We start from the raw sequence: 18,244 nt of genomic DNA on the forward strand, positions 1-18,244 counted from the left end.
TTCCAACAAAGCTCCTCTTCTCTATTTTGCTTCAGATGTACATCAAGTGAAATTTGTCTCTCATTTTCCAAAAACTCACATTATGTTAAATGAATATACACGCGCTCTACTTCAAGATACATGGTGAAACTAATGCTCTTAAATTAATATGTTTTACCTGTATTTGTATATATGTTACAAATTAGCTGTTATTTTTAATGGCTCACTATAATTTTATATAAACTATAACCCCATTCAGTATCAGAGAGGAGTCTGATCCTAAATGGTTTTATAATCTGGGAATATATTTAAATAAGTGTGCAAGTTTAGAGTTTTATTTCATTTATAATTGAATTGATTTACTAGCAAAACAAAGCTAAAAGGTGAAGTGTTAATTCATTTTTAATTCTTTTTTTTTTTTTTAGTAAAATATTTCAGTCCCGTGGTTTACTGTATAATGCACAATGCGTAGCAAAAACAAAAAAGAAACGCATTGCAGTAGGAAGTTATATAGGAATTTGCTTCCCATAGTTAATGCTTTAGGTGGTCATAGAAAAACCTCTCTATCTATTGAACACATTTCCATAGTTAGCTAGCCCTTGACCTACTAGACAAAATAAAACAGATAATAGAAAAAAAAGTCCAAAACCATGCAACTACTGCCTACCATGGAAAGACTCTTCTTTCCTTTATCAGCTAAATATGGCTCCCTCGTGTAATTTATCACTGTAAGAGAATACCTTCTTTGTTAGAGTCAAGGCACTCAAACATGACATCTGTGGTGATGTGTGTGGGATGAACTGATTTGAGTTATTCACTAGGAACTGCAGAGCTTTTAAAGAAGTAGTGGTGTTTTCTTGTTCACAGAGGTAAAAAGCAGGACCAAAACAGATGGCAGAGAAAAGTCTGGAAGATCTATGTAGGTCATTCTGAAAGTAATGCATCCTCGTTGTTTCCATGGAATGTACAACAGATATAAAGAGCACAATAGTACTGTAAGTGAGCTTGATTCTTCATGGTCTAGACTAACTTGGTAGTTGCTGCCTTTGTCTGTACACAATGTCCTTTACTCTTCATCTAGAACTGAAGTAATCAGAAGGCTGAAGTAGTAATTAATAATTGAGTAGTAATGAGTAGTGATTTAACTACTGATAACTATTTTTCCAGCTATTACTGAATGCTATAAATGGAATGTAAATTTCTCCCAAAACTGTGCGAAGTATTTGCACCTTGTAGCTGGTAATGGGTATGATGTTATTATTTGAGGATTCATAAAAAGATACTTTGAAATTTTCTCATCCATTGGTCTAAATACATACATTTCTTAGAGTAATGTGTAGCAATAAAATGAATTATATCACCTAGTACTAAGGACTGAATTATGACTGAGCTACATTATGACTGATTTACATTAGGATTTCACTTTATATTATGTCAACTGGAACATGACCATAAACAGATTGCCAGCTAACATAGGGTAAAAAGTACACGACAATTGTCTGCAATTTTTGCATATATTACTTGAATTTGCAGTGCATCTTTGAAATGCTTCCTTTATGCATAACATATGCTGACAGGGTGTTTTATGGTCCCTTTTTATTTTAGGACCTGAATTTCCAGGATGAATGTTAACAGGTATTTCAAGCCCCACTGTAAAAACTCTTCCACAGATGAGTAACAAATGTCTCTACCTACAGACATAAAGCTACTTGGTTATGGAAGAGAAAGGACTGAACTCATTGCCAAAGCAACTCTTGCTTGTAAAACCTGTGGAAGGGTGGTCTGTGGCAGTAGATTGGAAACACAGGGAGTATTTCTGAGGGTTTATTCAGACAACAGGCTTCTTGAGAAGCCTCATTTAGTCTACAGAACCTGCATAGGGAAACAGGGACTCTTTCTCACTTAGTGCCTTTACATCCTTAACAGTACAAACAACGATTGTTCCTTGGCCACATTTCACTAGGACAGAGGAGAGTCACTTTAGATCATAGGTGCTTTATACACATTATGAATCTGGTCAAGGACAACAAGGTTGCTCCCATGCACTAAGATAACGGAAAGATATTTTGGAACTGGATAGAAATACTTACATTTTGCTTACTATTTATTGCTCAGCGTTGTGCAGTGTTAAACAACAGTGATAGAAGGACTATCTCAAGCACAGAGAACCTTTGCAACAGTAAAAGAACTGCTGATCTCATCTGAAAATATGGGTATGATGCTTTCAGAAGTTTTACTAACACCTTTGTGCTGCTCTGCTTGGTACTATATGGGGCCTTCTGCTACCTACCATATGCCCCTTTCCCTACAGAGCTACATTGAAGTTCATAGGGAATGTGTGTTGTTTGTGAATGATGGTGAAAACACATCTTTGGCAGGGACCCTCCTATGACATATTATATGCAATTTTAAAAAACAAAGGAGTAAAAGAGAAAATGAAGGAAAATATACCCATTTTATCCCCCTCTGTTCTCCTAAGGTTTGTCATTACCATATGGGATCTTGTTTTGCAGGGCTTTGGATCAGTATCAAGGATTTCGTTTCTTCAGTTTTAAGAACTTTTCATCACTTTTTCCTTCTAGCTTGAAAATGCAACCTTAAATACTTTACCAGGGAATGCTTCTGTGTTTGAAAAATAATTTTACTCTGTGCCAGCATCTGCAATTGAAATCAGTGTCAATCCTGATTCAGTTCTGACTCCCACAGACAAATATTCATTTTCACCAGGAATTATCTTTGTGCATGTGTACACCTATTGCATGGAGCTGAAGAAAGAACAAGGAATTCTGTTATTCGCGTGCACCCTTCTATTGTTCGCCCTTTCTCTGATTTCCTCCATGCCCCATAAGGCACAAAGGCAGGAGAATATGGTCGATCACAAGGTGTCTAACAGATAGGGTGAAAATCACAGCCTTGGATTACTCAGAGATGAATACAGAATATTAACTAATTAATAGGGAGGGGGAGAGATCTAGTAAATGACTACTATGATTATTGTGCAACAGATAAGAATGTACAGGACTGCCGTGTGTGGGAAGCTGGAATACAAAATCTACCCTTCTGGGTTAGGACAGCACTGGGTTAAGATGAGTATTCTGCTAGTCATCTTCAATGAGTGCTGCACCTGGATAATGTGAGAAACCACAACAACAAACCCACCCATGTGCAGCTCTTAAGGAGAGAGCTGAAGGTGAAACTCCTTCCTGATCTCCAAGTGAAGAATGAAATCTATCTTCATTTCTTCTGTCTCAGAAAGTATTGTGATATGAAACAATCTACATCGAATTCTGTGCTTAACTAAGGTACTATTTACACCCCAGTGTTTCTTACTCCAACAGTTACTCAGTGTAAAGCTGATTTTATTTGGCATTAATTTTATATTTAAAACTGTATGTGTCTCACAAAACCAGTGTTCAAACTCTGATTCATGAGCCTTGCTGGATTTGGATGTGACCCCTAAAGATATTACTGCTCATTGTCATCCTGTGTACTTATGAACTGGTAGTTGCCAAATCCATCTTAGGAGAGCAGGACAAGTAGTGTTTATCTGCTAGTTACAGTTGCTGGTCAGTATATTAGTAAAATTCAGACCATTCGCTTTATTCTCTTGGTTGGCAGCAAGGAAATGAACACATTGCACTGCCCATTCTGTTATTCCTGCTGTAGTTTCAGCATCCTACAACAGTGTAGATGAGTGTGGTACTATCTCTGCATGGATCCTAGGTAGGCAACTTCATGCCTGTGATTCTTCTTTCTTTCTTTTGAATTTTCACTTGATAATTTATAGAGGTGTCTGAGCCTTTAAGCTACTTCAATGGCAGCATGTAATAGCCCAAAGTTTTGCATTCACACAAATTACACAGAAAATTCTGCGTGGCTTTATGACATTGCACTATTGCAAGGTCTGTAACAACATTATATATTTGTGGTGTGAAAATATCTTGGCTAAAATCGGCTACTTTCTGATAAATTTTGCTACTCTGAGGGTAACAATTCTTTTAGCTCTTCTCATCTTGTTAATATAGTGCTCAACTTTCTGTATGATTTGTATAATTTTATGTATGGCTGTTTATGCTAAAGCTTTCGTGGGGAAAAAAAAAAGTAGTACTGGCACTCAAATTTTATCCTCTGGGGTTTTTGAAAGCTATATAATTGATTATTTAGTGTGCAGAAATATTTCTTCTGTGTATAAGGTAATTTATAACCTTAGCTTTAAACAAATCTGGGACCTAGTTGAGGCTTCCACTTGAGTGGCTGATTAAACAAAAGACGGAAACGGTGACAGCTACTGTGTAATGGATTTCTGTGATGAATTTCCAGATGATTGATCACTTGTCCAAAAACTTTTGAACTTCAAATATTTTCAAACATTGTCATGTCTAAGCTGTAACTTAGCCTGAATATCTGTGAACAAGAGGTGGCAAGAGCCTAGCAACAGCAGTAGTGAAATATACCCTGAAATAATTTTGCGGGATTACTTGCATGTTATTTTTATCAGTTCATCAATTCTAATTTTCAGTCAGGAGTTAAATAATTAGTTGTCATCAGACTGATTTCTATATGGGCCTGAACTCAGAGTCAACAGGAGTGTTTTTTTCCACTGGCTTCAATGGGATTTGATCAGACTTTAAAAGGAAAACCTTTCCATAGTCCTTTTCCCCTAAGGACATAGGTGTTTGCTAGGGCAAACTCCTAACAAATTCTCAATTGCTCTAAAACACAGTCAGCAATCTGAGACCATGAGAGAACATTTGTTTATTACTTGTATTTCATACAGACTAGCATTTTCTATTGAAGAAAACAAGCTGATTTCCTGTTTTGAAAATTGAACTCTGCATTCTTCAGTAAGTGGATGCAGGAGATGTTCCTTGCTACTACACCATCTTTTTTTCAATGTCAATCCTACTTTTTTTCCTTTCTTTTTCTTTTCCTTTTTTTTTTTTTTTTTTTTTTTACGCCCTTGGAAGAATAGCAGGGTTACCAGAAATTAACAATGTTAAGCGAGGACCATTAGGTAGAGGAAGGATTTGAGAACAGGTTGCTCCTAATCCGGATTTAACAGCCACTATCAATCATAAACACTGTGTCACGCTGGGAGAATGCATGTTCACAGTGACACTGCAGAAAACAATCTTGCCTCAGTTAGTATCCTTACACTTCAGTTAACAATTCACCTGAATAATTGTGACATTCTTCCAGCACTTGATACTTGATCCCAAATCATAGTGGAAATTTGGTTGTTGCTTTTTCATAGGTGAAACTGAAAAGTTCCTTTTCTATTAAGAGCTTTTTCTAGAGGTTGGGCAAGGATGTGAAAAATGTAGTTGATATACAAGCATATCTTCCAAAAAAAAAAAAAAAAAAGTTGATAAAGTTTACCGAGTGCTGGAATCTAATCAAGTTAAACTAAATGGAAATAACCAAAGTACAGAAACAGTGGACAGGAGCCAGTAGTTCATACCCCTGTGAGTGGTGCCTCTGAAGTCCACATTCTAATTTATTCTTGGTGTAGTTCCATGGGTAAATCCTCACTCTTGGGAATTCTCTGTGGGTTGCAGGTTCCAAGTCTCTATCAATAATGAAAGCTGAATTGCAAATCAGGAAAATACACAGTGAGAACAGAAATAATCTGCTGTTACTTATACCTGTTAAGAGATGGAAACTTCCAAAGGCAGAGCATATCAGTAGCTGCAAGACATAAAAGTATGTTGGTTATTAAATGGGTAGACAATATAGGACCCTTGCAATGTTAGGGAGTGCTATTGAAAGGGTATTCATAACTTTTTATTTTCATTGCAAAATCAGTAAATCTCAACTGCATTCTTCTCCTCTTCTGCTTTATCCCATTTGCTTGTGTTTAAATAAACCTCAGTATTGCATTGTTTTGGTGCCACTGATAAGATTTCAGCATAGTATCCATTCATTATAAAAAGGCAACTTTCTATTGTGTTGTTAAATTTCTATTCACAGGCTTAAAACTATATTCTTTATTCCTTCCCCCCCTCCCCAATAGATTAATATCTTTAACAGGTGCCATTACATTCTCAAAGAAATAGTGACAGATTTTCTTAAATTTTTAAGTGCTTATCTTTAGAGAGCAAGTCATGTACTTCAGAATCATTTAATGTGTCGCAGTGACATCCTGACTTCCAGCTAGCAGTTAAAATGTCCTCATTTCAACATATGATTTTTTCTCTCTGGAAAGAATGTAGTGGCAAATACAAAGCAGTACATTTTTTTTTTTATTTCTCATCTTGATTATTTATATCCAAAATGGATGCTTAATTGAGAAAGAAAACAAGACATAATTCCTGCTCCAGTGAACTTGCATCTAATATATCATCATTGTTTTTAACAGAGATGAATGCTGCAGAGAAAAAAGAAGAATAATCTGTGTAGATTTGGGGTCAGCTAGGCATTCTCGGGAATCATTTTCCATGTTATTCAGCCAGTAGAGCACTTACCATATATGTTCATAATATTTACATACCATACTGTTCTTAGTTGTAAAAGCTCAGGGTCATATTGTCACACGCCTTGGAGGATTAGTGGGAAAGTTACTCACTTGTAGCCTGGTGCCTGCTTGTCTGCGTGCACATTGCAAAACAAAAGGAAATCCCCTTCAATTCAACCTATGCCAAGGGCACTCCTTCCTAACCTTAAGAGAGAAGGTCGGATTGGTGTAAGACTACTGACTCTAGGATTTATTGAAGTTTCAGTAAGTACTCCAAAAAGAATGAATTCATATTAAAAGAAATATTGTCAGAAGTACCTTGAAGACTTAGGAGTACAAATCCCGAGAGTAAAGGATTTATGAACCCGGGCTGCATAGGTTATATTTTTCATAAGAGCATCCTGGGAAGCTTCGTGATGCCTCGCCTCTCCCACTTTCTTCACATCATGAAGAGGTTCAAATGCATCCGGCACAGGCTCTCCCACGCGCCTGCAAGCACTCAGGTTTGCAGCTCTGCTGGTGAGCCTAGCGGTAAGCAGCCTGGAAACTGTCTGTGCGGATGGGAGGACACTGGGAGGTGCAAGGCAAAGCTGACAGCTGCTTCAGGGGTCTGACCTTCCAGTTTTGCACATGGGCTTTGGTGTTTTCCCAGGTGTCCCAGCAACTTCAGCTCTGCCTTCTGATATAAGTGAGGAAAAAGTGTTGAAGAGCATAAGGAAGGTCATGTTGCCACTATTATAACCACTGTTATTGCATGTGTTCCTGCACTCTGTTTGTTTGCTATTGCCAGACACCTTGTTTTCCTGTCAGTATTATCACAAGCTATTAAAAAACTTTATAAATTTGTAACCAGTCTTCTGCACATCAATATTTCCACATCCATTCAAGTTCTAGAAATTTGACATACTTAAATTGTTGTTCCTCTCTGAAAGCTTACAGCTGCCTTTGATTTTGTTCAAGTCTGACAAGAAAGCAAATACCATTTCCCTTCCCTTTTTGCTGATGATGATATTGCTTATCTGCATTTCTTTCTTAGATAGTTCCCCAGCAATACCTTTGTGATAAAAGATGAAAAACATGAAGTCACCTCAGAATTGCTGCAGATTTTCTCAGCCCTGAAAGAGAATTGAAAGAACTTCACATCAGTGAAGCTGACTGTGATGCTGCCAAATAGAAATTATTATTATAAAGCCTTTAGCTGTTAGCATAACAAAATAGATCTTAGATTAATGTTACCCAAAACAGCCTTTAATGGAAAAAGAAGCCACACCCTGCTATGTCTCTGAATTTAAGGGATGCAAAAAAACAACGATAAGAGAGACCACACAATTATGTACAGAGCACAGTGTTCCAAAAGTTTCACAAATAAGGGCATGGAAGAGCAAATCCTGTTGGTAGTTCTCATAAGTAAAAGATGACTTCATTTATTATTTTACCAAATGGCATTCTCTGATGCGAGTAATTAATATATATATGTTGGAAGACTCAGCTCAGGACACCCCACTAAAGGCTTATGTTTTTTGCACATTAACTGTAAATTTCATTATGAATGAAGGAAAAATAAGATGTGTGGATTTTTGAACGTCATAAATGATCGTGTGCCCCATTAAAACTGTATATTTTGTATGCTTTTTCTTCCCTGCTAAAACATGTCCTTACAGTGACCTCACAGCTATGCAATGTCCCTGTAGGACAACACCATAAAGAGGCTGCTAAGTTGTAGATTAATTTGCTATCTGCTAGTAAATATTAATTTACTGTCATTAAAATGGGAGCAGAATGCCCACATCTGTGTCAGAGTCAGACCTTTGGAGACCATGTTAATGTTTTCAGTGAAACTGTGTGATAAGGAGCTGTCAGAATCACAGGAACTCTTACATTTGTGCTATTCTGAGCTTCTCTGCTGATGCTGAGTTAGCAGTTAATGTGAACATTAGCCAGTGTACTACCTGTAGCTCTTATACTTTTCCCTCTTGCCTTTAACCTGCAACTGTCTGTAAACAAATTTGGGAAATGGAAATTCCCTCCAAGCTTCTTGGCATCATCCTCTTTTTTGCTTTTCTTCTTTCACATCTTCATACGTTCTTTTCTTGTGCAGTTTGATCTGAGAAACCCTTTTTAATTAGACTATTGTGATTTGATCACCACAGGGGCAAGGAAGGAATTTTTTCCTGGAGGGCAGCACTGCAGAATTAGCCCAGAGGGATTATGCTTCACTTGTTTTTACTTTCCACTCCCAAATCTGATGTTGGATGCGTAATACAAGACTTCATGGACCAGTGGTCTCACCTGATAAGGCAAATCCTCTGCTCCTATTTACACTGCATATGGCTGGGATTTTACTTGAATCATTAAAACATACACTAAATTGAGTAGTGTATGAGGAATCTTGAATGCTTAGTGTTATTTATTTATTTTTTATTTTTTAACTGAAGCCCTTAATTAGTGCTCAAAAGGATTGCTAGAATAGTATGAGTCAGATCAACTGGATAAAGGCAATGTAGCAATAAAGGAGAAGCCCATCTTCAGAACTGAAGAACCTGATGAAATAAAAGCCAATTTCCAGGCAGCTGTGAAGTGGACAGAAGAGTCTTTGTAGCCTGTAGCCACCACCTCCTGCACAGGACAGTCTCAGAACATTTCTGAATCATCTTTGGGATTTATAGGAGCCAAAGGCTGATAAAGAGATCAGTTGGTTTCCCCAGAGCCTTGTAGGGGACTTCTATAATCTCTTGATTTGATCTCTTTAAGGATTCTAACTCTGCTGAGGAACCCTGGTGAAAGGACAGACTTTGTAGCTGCCTTTTCCATACATTTAATATTAGTAATAATAATAACAATAATAATAATAAAAGACCACCAATGACAAAAACTAACATCCTTTCATTTAAAGTGAAAAGTTTATAAGTTGATTTACAGAAACATTCCATTGGAAGAAAGAAAAATGAAAAAAGTCTGCTGATGAATAGGAGCTTGTAGTCTCAAAGTAAAGTCAGGCCAATAGTAATTTATTTGGAATATTTGAAATCCTCCCACGTGTATGAATTTTGTTAGGCATAGGCTTAAGTATGCTTACTTGCTGTCCTTCAAACAAATGTAGTCACACAGTTAAAAAGGTTGAGAAATTCAGACCTAATCAGGAGACTGAATGAAACAGAGTTGAAATCTGATTTCCAGTGAAAATCACCTAAATAATTCCTCTACTTAACTGTGGCATCTGTGTGCCTAAACCCTTTACATACCTCTGTAAATCTCAAGACATTATATGCGTGAGTGGGGAACTGTGCAAGTCTGTGTGCTTGCAACTCTGAGCCCACAAAACTGGAGACTATTTCTCATCTACATAGAGTAGTATATGTTATCTAGAGCCTGGCCCTGCTACCATGCATCATATTTTTATACGTTTTATTTTTCAGTAGCCTCAAGCTTATAAGTGTTCTGCTAAATTGTTGTCAGTAAGAATTTTGAAGAAGACAAGAGAAAAGAGGATAGTGTTTCAAAACAATGCTTGGGAAGAATTTCATTATTCCCTGAATATGAACAATGGCTGTCATCCAGTTTTCACAAAATCCCATCACTCAAGCCATTTTTTTACTACCAAGTGTGTAAGATACTGGACTGAACATACTCTCATTTAAAGTTCTGCTGTAGTATCATCTCAGGCACAGGCAGAAAATTAAAGATGGAGAAGCCTGTAATAGTAAATGGTTTGACTGGAGGAGGTGACTGCAACTGAACATCTGTAGACTTTACAAAAATGTGGGTGGATCTCATAGACTAAATAAATTCCATCATATCGACCATTATGAGCTTTGTAGAATGAATCTGCAATGGATCTTTCAGAGTAAGTACAGTGTATTTTATTAATGAGGAAAGATTTTTTTCCTGCAGTATAATAGTTAGAGGAGGCCTACAACTGTGCCCAGGAACTGAGGGATTGCTTATGGGCTTCAGTTTCATTTAATATAGAAAGAGTTCCACCCAACATGGATACTCTCTTGATCTGGATGGGAGGGGATGCATAAATCTCACATGAGAAGGTATGCATACAATACCAGCACTGTGTAGTTCTCTGAGTAGTGGAGGCCATGTCATCATTTGCAAATGATCAATCAGTGCTGTGTTTCCTACTCTAGTTCTTACTAAAATGCAATCAGGAAAAAAAAAAATTGAAGTGCAAGTCAGAAACGCTGAGAAAAACTGGCTTATAAAACATAGAAATTGCACCAAAAAATAAATAACATCACTCACAAAGCCCTTTCATTTAACTTCATTTAACCTGTGAGAATAACTTCAAGCCTCTTTCTCTTCCCTCCCCTCTCTCCGCCTTTTCTCTGGCTGCAGTTCACATAGCAGAAATGCTATACAAGAAGGAGCTCTTTGCAGAAACATAGAACGAAGGGTTGATTGAGGGCATCAAAACAAGGATTAAAGCAGAAACTCTCACACTCAAAGCAGGGGACAATTATTTGGTGTCCTACAGCATAGCAGGTTTACCTATGGCAAAAAAAGCTATCAAAAGCTATGGCTATTAAAATGCTATTTGTTGTAACTAGCTGTTTACCATTTGTTATTGCCTTTTAAGACTGAGTGCATAATTACTCTCAGAATCTCTGCTTGATCATTTAGAATCACTATTGTGTATTGCTGCACTTCAATAATTTTCAAAGGCTGGTAGCTTATTTTCTAGGATTATGCTTGTAGGGAAGAGAAAGAAACAAAGTTGAGCTGCTGTGTCCTTCCTTGAGAGAATGCCTTCAGGAGCACTTCTACTCCAGAGATAACTTCCCTCACCTGTGCCTATATTGACATTCCCAGTGCAGGCACCCTTTCAGTGTTTCCGCCTGATTATTCCATATTATGAAAATGTTTAAAAATATACCTACCACTAAAAATACCTACCACTAAAACTTCCAGTAAGACTTTAGCATTCATTTTACATAGGTAAAAGGAGCAGAAAGTGAAAGGAAGGGATGTCCTACGTGCCACTTCCACAACTGGTGAGCATCGCTTCCTATTAACTAAACTCTGGGTGCAGAAACTCATCATTAATAATATTTTTCACTGTCTGCTATGAAGAAGCACGTTACAGAAAGAGAAAATGAAGGCTCTGAACACTATTTAGGAATTCTCCCGAGAGGAACAGAGAGAACCAGCATGAATAACTGCTAGCAACTTTCTCATTAATTAAAATTGGACAAGCAGCTGGCAGCTGAAAGGGGGAGCTGTAGGTGGGGGAATCCTGTGGTTTACCACTGCATTCCTTACATTCGTAAAAGCTATGGAATATTTCACTGTAGGCCCGCCAGAAATGTCAATGGAAATGTGAATTAAAAGAAAGAGCTGTCTGAAGGTGACAGAGATATTGGATATGGCCCAGACTAAAATATATGAAAATTTAGTGACATATATGAAGCAGCTTCTGGAAAGAACTTTTATTCTGCTGAAAAATGATATGATTCAAGAGATGCTATAGTCTGCAAGATGAACCTATCTGGGCAAGAAACTCATTTCAGAGAAGAGGTAGAATAAATTTTTCCCGTGTCATCTCTCTGAGCCCAAACACTGTGCCAAGGGTTTTGGCCAGAACTACTCAGCATCTCTATAGGAGCTTTGCTGGGTTGCAGCATGCTGTGGGGCAACTTTTTCTAGCCCTCTCATGAAAGGATCATAACACTTTTCATGAAAACATTCCTGCTCTGAAAACCAGTATTTGCCATCAGCCTTGTAATAGCATTGTACTTGTTCCTGGAAATGCCACCTCAGAAAATGACACGCTCATTCCTGAAGGAGGGCACCTTCTATTTTTTCTGATCTGTTCCCAGTCTTTGCTTTAAACCGTTGTGTGTACAGTTGAACCAAATGTACTGATTTCCTCTGGCAACTTGGTCCTTCTGCTGATACCCTTGGTCTTCTCTCCAAATTATCCCTAGTACAGTCATGGAAACACTTGGAAAGAATGTTATTATTGCTTCACAACCATGAGATTTTTTTCTATATGGGGAAGAATACAACCTTATTTCTTAACCACTGTCTTTTCTGTCAGTTCTGAAGGAGTTTACGAATTATGTGAGCTATCAGTAGTGCCATGACTTGGAGGTCCACAACAGGAGTCATCTTGTGTGCAAAATTAAATGCAATTTCCTTGCACTTAGAACAGTGGAAAGTTGGCCTGTCATTATCATGTGGAAAATTGTTTTAAATCCCCCTGGTCAGTCACCACAGACAGCTGGAAGATTTTACCCCAAAACAAAAAATAATCTTGAAAACTGATTTTTTTGTTACTGTTATTCTGAGTGTGAACCAAAGACATGTGGGGAAAAAAAATCAAACAAAAAAGAAGGCTTTGTTAACTATTCTGTCATCAGTTAACATAATTTCTTCACCATTTCATCTTAGTAATGGTTCATTTCTGTTCAGTGGGTGGCATTTAGACAATGTTTGTTGCTCAAGTATTTCCAAATTTCAGGAGAGAGGAACAAAAAGGATGTTTTTAGGAGGGAGGGAAACCTCTCTCCGATTCCTCTGTCTCATGAACGTTGCTCCCTATGTTAGCTTTCTTGCTTGTGTAATTGGAGACTCCTGGAGATTTAACTAAAGCAAATTCTAATAGTCCTTCTATCCTTGAAAAGTAAATATATGGGACTTCTAATGCTTCCTTGTTCTTTAATGAGGTTTTTTTCTCTTTCTCACTTAATAAAAGTAGCAGACATCAATTTATTTCTTCTAAGACAACGGACTACAATTCTCTTTTCCAGCTGAATCTACTCTCTCTTCTTTTCTGGTGCAGTACAAGTGCAGTAAAGAGTGCTATCTGCCTGTGTTGCATTGCAAGCCCAGCTCCTGCCATCTGCATTTACCATGGTGGCTCCTTTTATCAATGGCTCACTGAAATCACTGCTCTTGTGAGTACCCTTTCTGTGTACTTCTGTGTTGGAAGGTGATGTCATTAGATTGAGGTATCTCTTGTCCTATACTAAAATTTGCACATTTTTTTGTAAGGGTTTTTGTATTTTTTTTTTCCTGTTTTATCTTAAAAAAAAAAAAAAAAAAAGAAAAAAAAAAAGTAATGGATTATCACAAACTTCCCATGAGTTATTTTCTAAAAGTCAGATCCTTACCGCTGATACACTGAACTATGACTACCCAGGAAAATCTTTCCTGCCATGTAATCAGTCCCCACAGAGCTTGAATAAAACATACCAATTTCTGAGCTGGCTTAGTTCTTGCATATGCTCCTAAAGACTTGTCTTTTGCACTTATCTGTTGGGATTTAATCTTTCCATGAAAATCAGGTGCTAGTGTCTGTTGTCTTCAGCTGAGAAAGCATGAGAAAAAGCTCTATGCTTTTGAAACAAAGCCTTTGGTTTTTAAATAAAATGAAGTTTTATAAAAGAAACACATACAGTGAATAAAATACAGCTATAGAATATATCCAATATAAATTTCTTGTTCTGCTGCTGCCCAGGTAATTCTTTTTCAGGGGGTCTCTTGAATATTCCCTTACTTTGCATTTTCTTTCTAGTTTATACTCCCACGTCTGGTTGCCTCTGGCTGCAGAGGAAATTTCAAAGCATTTATCAAGCAGCCATTTATTTCTCTGTGAATTTAGGGGTCTTTGTTTTGTGGCATTGCTTGTAGCTACCAGGCATAGGGAAAACTTTAAAAAATGTACTCATGCTATCTGATGGCACAGTTTTTTGATGGGCAAAACAGGCCACAGCTTGCTAATTCACCGGCTTCCTTGCCAGTAGGCTGTGGAACGAGCTGCGCTCACGAATGAGCATGGTCTCATTCTGCAGGCTGTATACTATATACAGTTTGTTCTTTCACTCGGATTTCGAACGTTCTTCAGAGACTATCTATAAGAAAATACACTCTGCTAATTTTGGGGTTGTTGTGGTGATATTTCTTTTTGTATAATACCCTTCCTTTTTAATGAAAGGAGTTTTGAAGCAATCTAAATATTTCAGGTAAGAATGCAGTTGAAGATCTTCAAGTCAGTTAATCGTGGTTAAAGATTAATAAAAAGGGGTCCAAGGAAGGATTTTATTTCCATTAAGCAATATTCTCAACAGATTCAAGTAACTAGTAAAAATCCAGGCTTTTTATCGCATTTACACTAATTATATATGCTCGTCATATCTCATTATACTCATTATATATGCTAATGCTACAGTTGTGACATGGTTCCAGGAAAATGTTTGAAAGATCATATTCACTTCTAAAGCAAATCCAGCTGATATTTCTTCATATACCTGTATTCCTGGAACTCATATTTTCCTTTAAACATTTATTACCGCTCTGTGTGTGGTATAAACAGATAAAAGCAGTCAAGTGTTTCACAATGAAACATTTTTGTGATAGACTATTTTTTATGCCGAATTGAAGAGCAGCCAAAGACAGACTGACCAGGGTTATTATTCATCCAAATTTCAGTGAATTTATACACTAAAATGGACGTCAGCCTTTTCTGTTTCCTGTAAAAAAGTGTGTATTTATGCTGAAATAATGATACTGTATCGGATTGCTTAGTGTAATAGTCTGTATTACGTCGCTCATTCCACAAACTGATATTTTGTTCCCTACCAGTGAATCCAATGGGAGATCCTGAATGAGAGCAATGGATTTCTTGTATTTGGATAGGCTACTGTCAGCATTTCCTGGAAGGTGTTAGAACCGGAAAACCAGATGCTTCCACAGTAGGTTTTCTCCTCATCTTGAGAATTCTTGCTGTAGTAGATACTCAGGTTTTTCTGTCTCCCAGAAAGCTTCTTCAAGTTGTCATTTGTTTCATTTCCACTTGTATTACAACTTCTCTATTTTATTTTTTTATTCATGGGGTGGAGGGGAGGAAGGAAGGAGAAGGAGTTTTAAAATTGTCACATTTATGTATCTTCCTCTAAATCCGCTCAAGACTACTGGTAGGATTGGATTAATGACTTGGCAGTCTGATTGCACTCTTTCCTTTGCATTCTTGTATTAACTCTTTTCCCATTACTATATCAAAAATAAACTTATCTTTGTTTGTAAAATCCTTACATTTTTTATCTTCTATTAGACATTCTTGCACACAGTGGTTTCCTCCCATCTTCCTTCCTTACATGCCCAAAACGCTTGCTTTTATCCTCGTTTCTTAGGCTGGTCCAACCACAAGTACCATCCTCTCACTCCATTCATACCCTGAAACCCAGTACATTATCATCTTTGAGGTAAGGATGTCATGTTTACAAAGTAATTACTGCTCATTTGACATATGCAATTTCTATTTGTTTGTTTGTCTCCTATTTGATATTCCTCTTAATTTACCCTCATGTCAAAATTTAGAGGTTTTCTGAATCACATCCTAACAAACACTTTGAATACGAATGTTTCAGGTGGCATCCCTCTGGAACTGTGATGGTTCTTGTAATCATCCCTCTTCTTACAAACATACATATGACAAGGGCATAGAGAGTTCCCCATGGCCAGCCTGTTTGGGTATTCAAGCTTGATTCCTGACTCTGTGCTTTGTGGAAACTGGATTATGCTCAGTCTTTAGCAATAAACAAGATAAACAGACTAGAAACAAAATCAACTCCCAACAGGCACAGCATGGCATTTCTTGCAGTGAATATACGAGCAGTTACTGTTACTTTTCTGATGTCCACCTCTAGGAAACAGAAAATTAATTTTCTAAGTTGCAGAGAAAAGACCAGAAAAAGGTTGTGCAATTTCCGCACTAAAATACAACACAGGAAAACACAAAAAGCAGACTTAATGTGTATGTATATAATAAAGACTGAAATACAACTTCAAAATCAGTTTCATTTTAAAAAGAATAAAACTAATTTACATATTTATTTTTATTTAAAAAATCCTCTTCCCCTCATATTTCATTATTAAAAATAATACTGATATAAAAGGGACAGCATAGGCCCTGTGACTTTTCTACAACATCCTCTGTCTTTTTCCCACGGAGATAATAAAATTCTTGAAGTAAACAGACCAGATCTCCTAAAAGTTTTAGTGAATACTAACAAGTACCTCAGCCTGAGCATCTGCAGTCATTGGATCATCTTTTGGTGTTGTGCGTTATCTTTGTGCTAGTTTTTTTCCTCTTGATCTCTTGGGAATCATCTGATAGTTGACTCTCCCTGAATTCTGTTTACTCTGTGAGAATATTTACAGTTGGATAAGGAGGTGCAATATCTGCATGTCTGAATGCCTCTTAGTTCCCAAGAAATCCCAATTCCATCTCTATTCAAAAGAAATCAATAAATTAATTATTTGCCAGAATTTCTTTAAATTTTGCATGAGAGTAAATATGAAGGAATAAGGAATATCTGGAATGCTTGCTTATTTTTAACTCTGTATATTTCTGTGGTCAAAGTTATTCAAGGGTTTTCTAAATTAGTGTATCGCCCTCATAGTAGAACATGCATACCTTACAGTTTTATCATCAAATACAGAAACAGCCCTAAACATCACAGGCAGACAGACAGCTGAATGGGTGGTCTGAAACTCCTATCTCTCCTTCTCAGAGCAGAAGAGAAACTCAAGCATCAGTTCCTTACAGAAGAGACTAATGTGTGGCGAGGAGATCAGATAATTGCAGTACAGTTTACACTGATAAGGTCATTAATCCTTGCTGTTCTTAGGTTCACATACTTAAAAACTTTTAATCAGTAATTTGAGTTATGAAGAAGTGGGTGGCCAGTTAATCTGTTATTTGGCTTTTCACAACTGATTTCGTAATATGTTCTGGATACAAAGGCAACTTCTCTCATGGCAGTGGATGGATTTTCCTCTACTTAGAATCACATTAAAATATCCACTAAAAATCTATGCATGCATAAAGAAACAAAATAGCTTATTTGCCTGAATCATTTTGTTTCCCTCAATATGTGTGAAATCTGTTTTGTGATAGTTGCTACTTTTAATCAAGCAGTGTAGTGTAGTGCAGTGTTTCAGGGCGTTTTTATACATCTCTGCACAGAAAGATTACAAAACAATTCATAGAATAATAGAACCATGGAATGGTTTGGGTTGGAAGGGACCCTTAAGACCATCTAGTTCCAACCCCCTGCTATATGCAGGAGCACCTCCCTCTAGGCCAGGTTGCTCACAGCCCCATCCAGCCTGGCCTTGAACACCTCCAGGGAGAGGCATCCACAGCCTCTGGGCAACTTGTGCAATTGTCTCACCACCCTCACAGCAAAGAATTTCTTTCTAATATCTAGTCTAAGTCAACTTGCCTCCAGTTTAAAGCCATTTTTCCTCATCTTATAACAGATATGTGCTGCTATAAAAAGTCCCTCCCCAGCTTTTCTGTAGGTCCCCTTCAGGCACTGTAAGGCTGTTATCAGGTCCCCTGAAGCATTCTCTTCTCCAGGCTGAAAAGCCCCAGTTCTCTCAGCCTGTCCTCATAGGAGGGGTGCTCCAGCACTCTGATAATCTTTGTGGTCCTTCTCTAGACCTGCTCCAACAGTTTAATGTCTTCCTTGTGTTGGGGGCCCCAGAACTGGACAGAGTGCTCTAGGTGGGATCATCCTTCAGTTCATATTTTTCAAATTTATATCCTCTTTTTGTAAAATTGATTCAGTCTGAAATATAGAATAACATCTTAAAAACATCACAATTTTGCTTTCAGTCTCATGCCATGTGGAAGCTACTGATGTCCTGTTCCCTCTGTCTCTGAACATAATGTAACTGTTGACTTTTCAGAAGCCTATAAAAGTAAGACAAGACTGCCAACAAGGAGTGTAACACAGCTAAAAACTTCTCTAAAGCCTGCATGTCCAAGTCTGCTTTCAAGTGCCTAACTAAGCA

At 37.4% G+C, this 18,244-nt stretch overlaps 1 long non-coding RNA gene across 1 annotated transcript in view; it reads left to right on the plus strand.

Annotated features, from left to right (window-relative positions):
- The first annotated feature begins 3,075 nt into the window (after positions 1-3,075).
- Positions 3,076-18,244, plus strand: part of LOC122161559 — a 43,892-nt gene continuing 28,723 nt past the window's right edge. Inside the window, exon 1 of the long non-coding RNA XR_006169210.1 lies at positions 3,076-3,281. This is a non-coding gene — a long non-coding RNA (uncharacterized LOC122161559). The remainder of the gene's footprint in view (positions 3,282-18,244) is intronic.

This window comes from Centrocercus urophasianus, unplaced genomic scaffold (genome assembly GCF_019232065.1).
Source record: "Centrocercus urophasianus isolate 14NV4802_14NV808 unplaced genomic scaffold, USGS_Curo_1.0 seq_10, whole genome shotgun sequence".
NCBI classification, from domain to species: domain Eukaryota; kingdom Metazoa; phylum Chordata; class Aves; order Galliformes; family Phasianidae; genus Centrocercus; species Centrocercus urophasianus.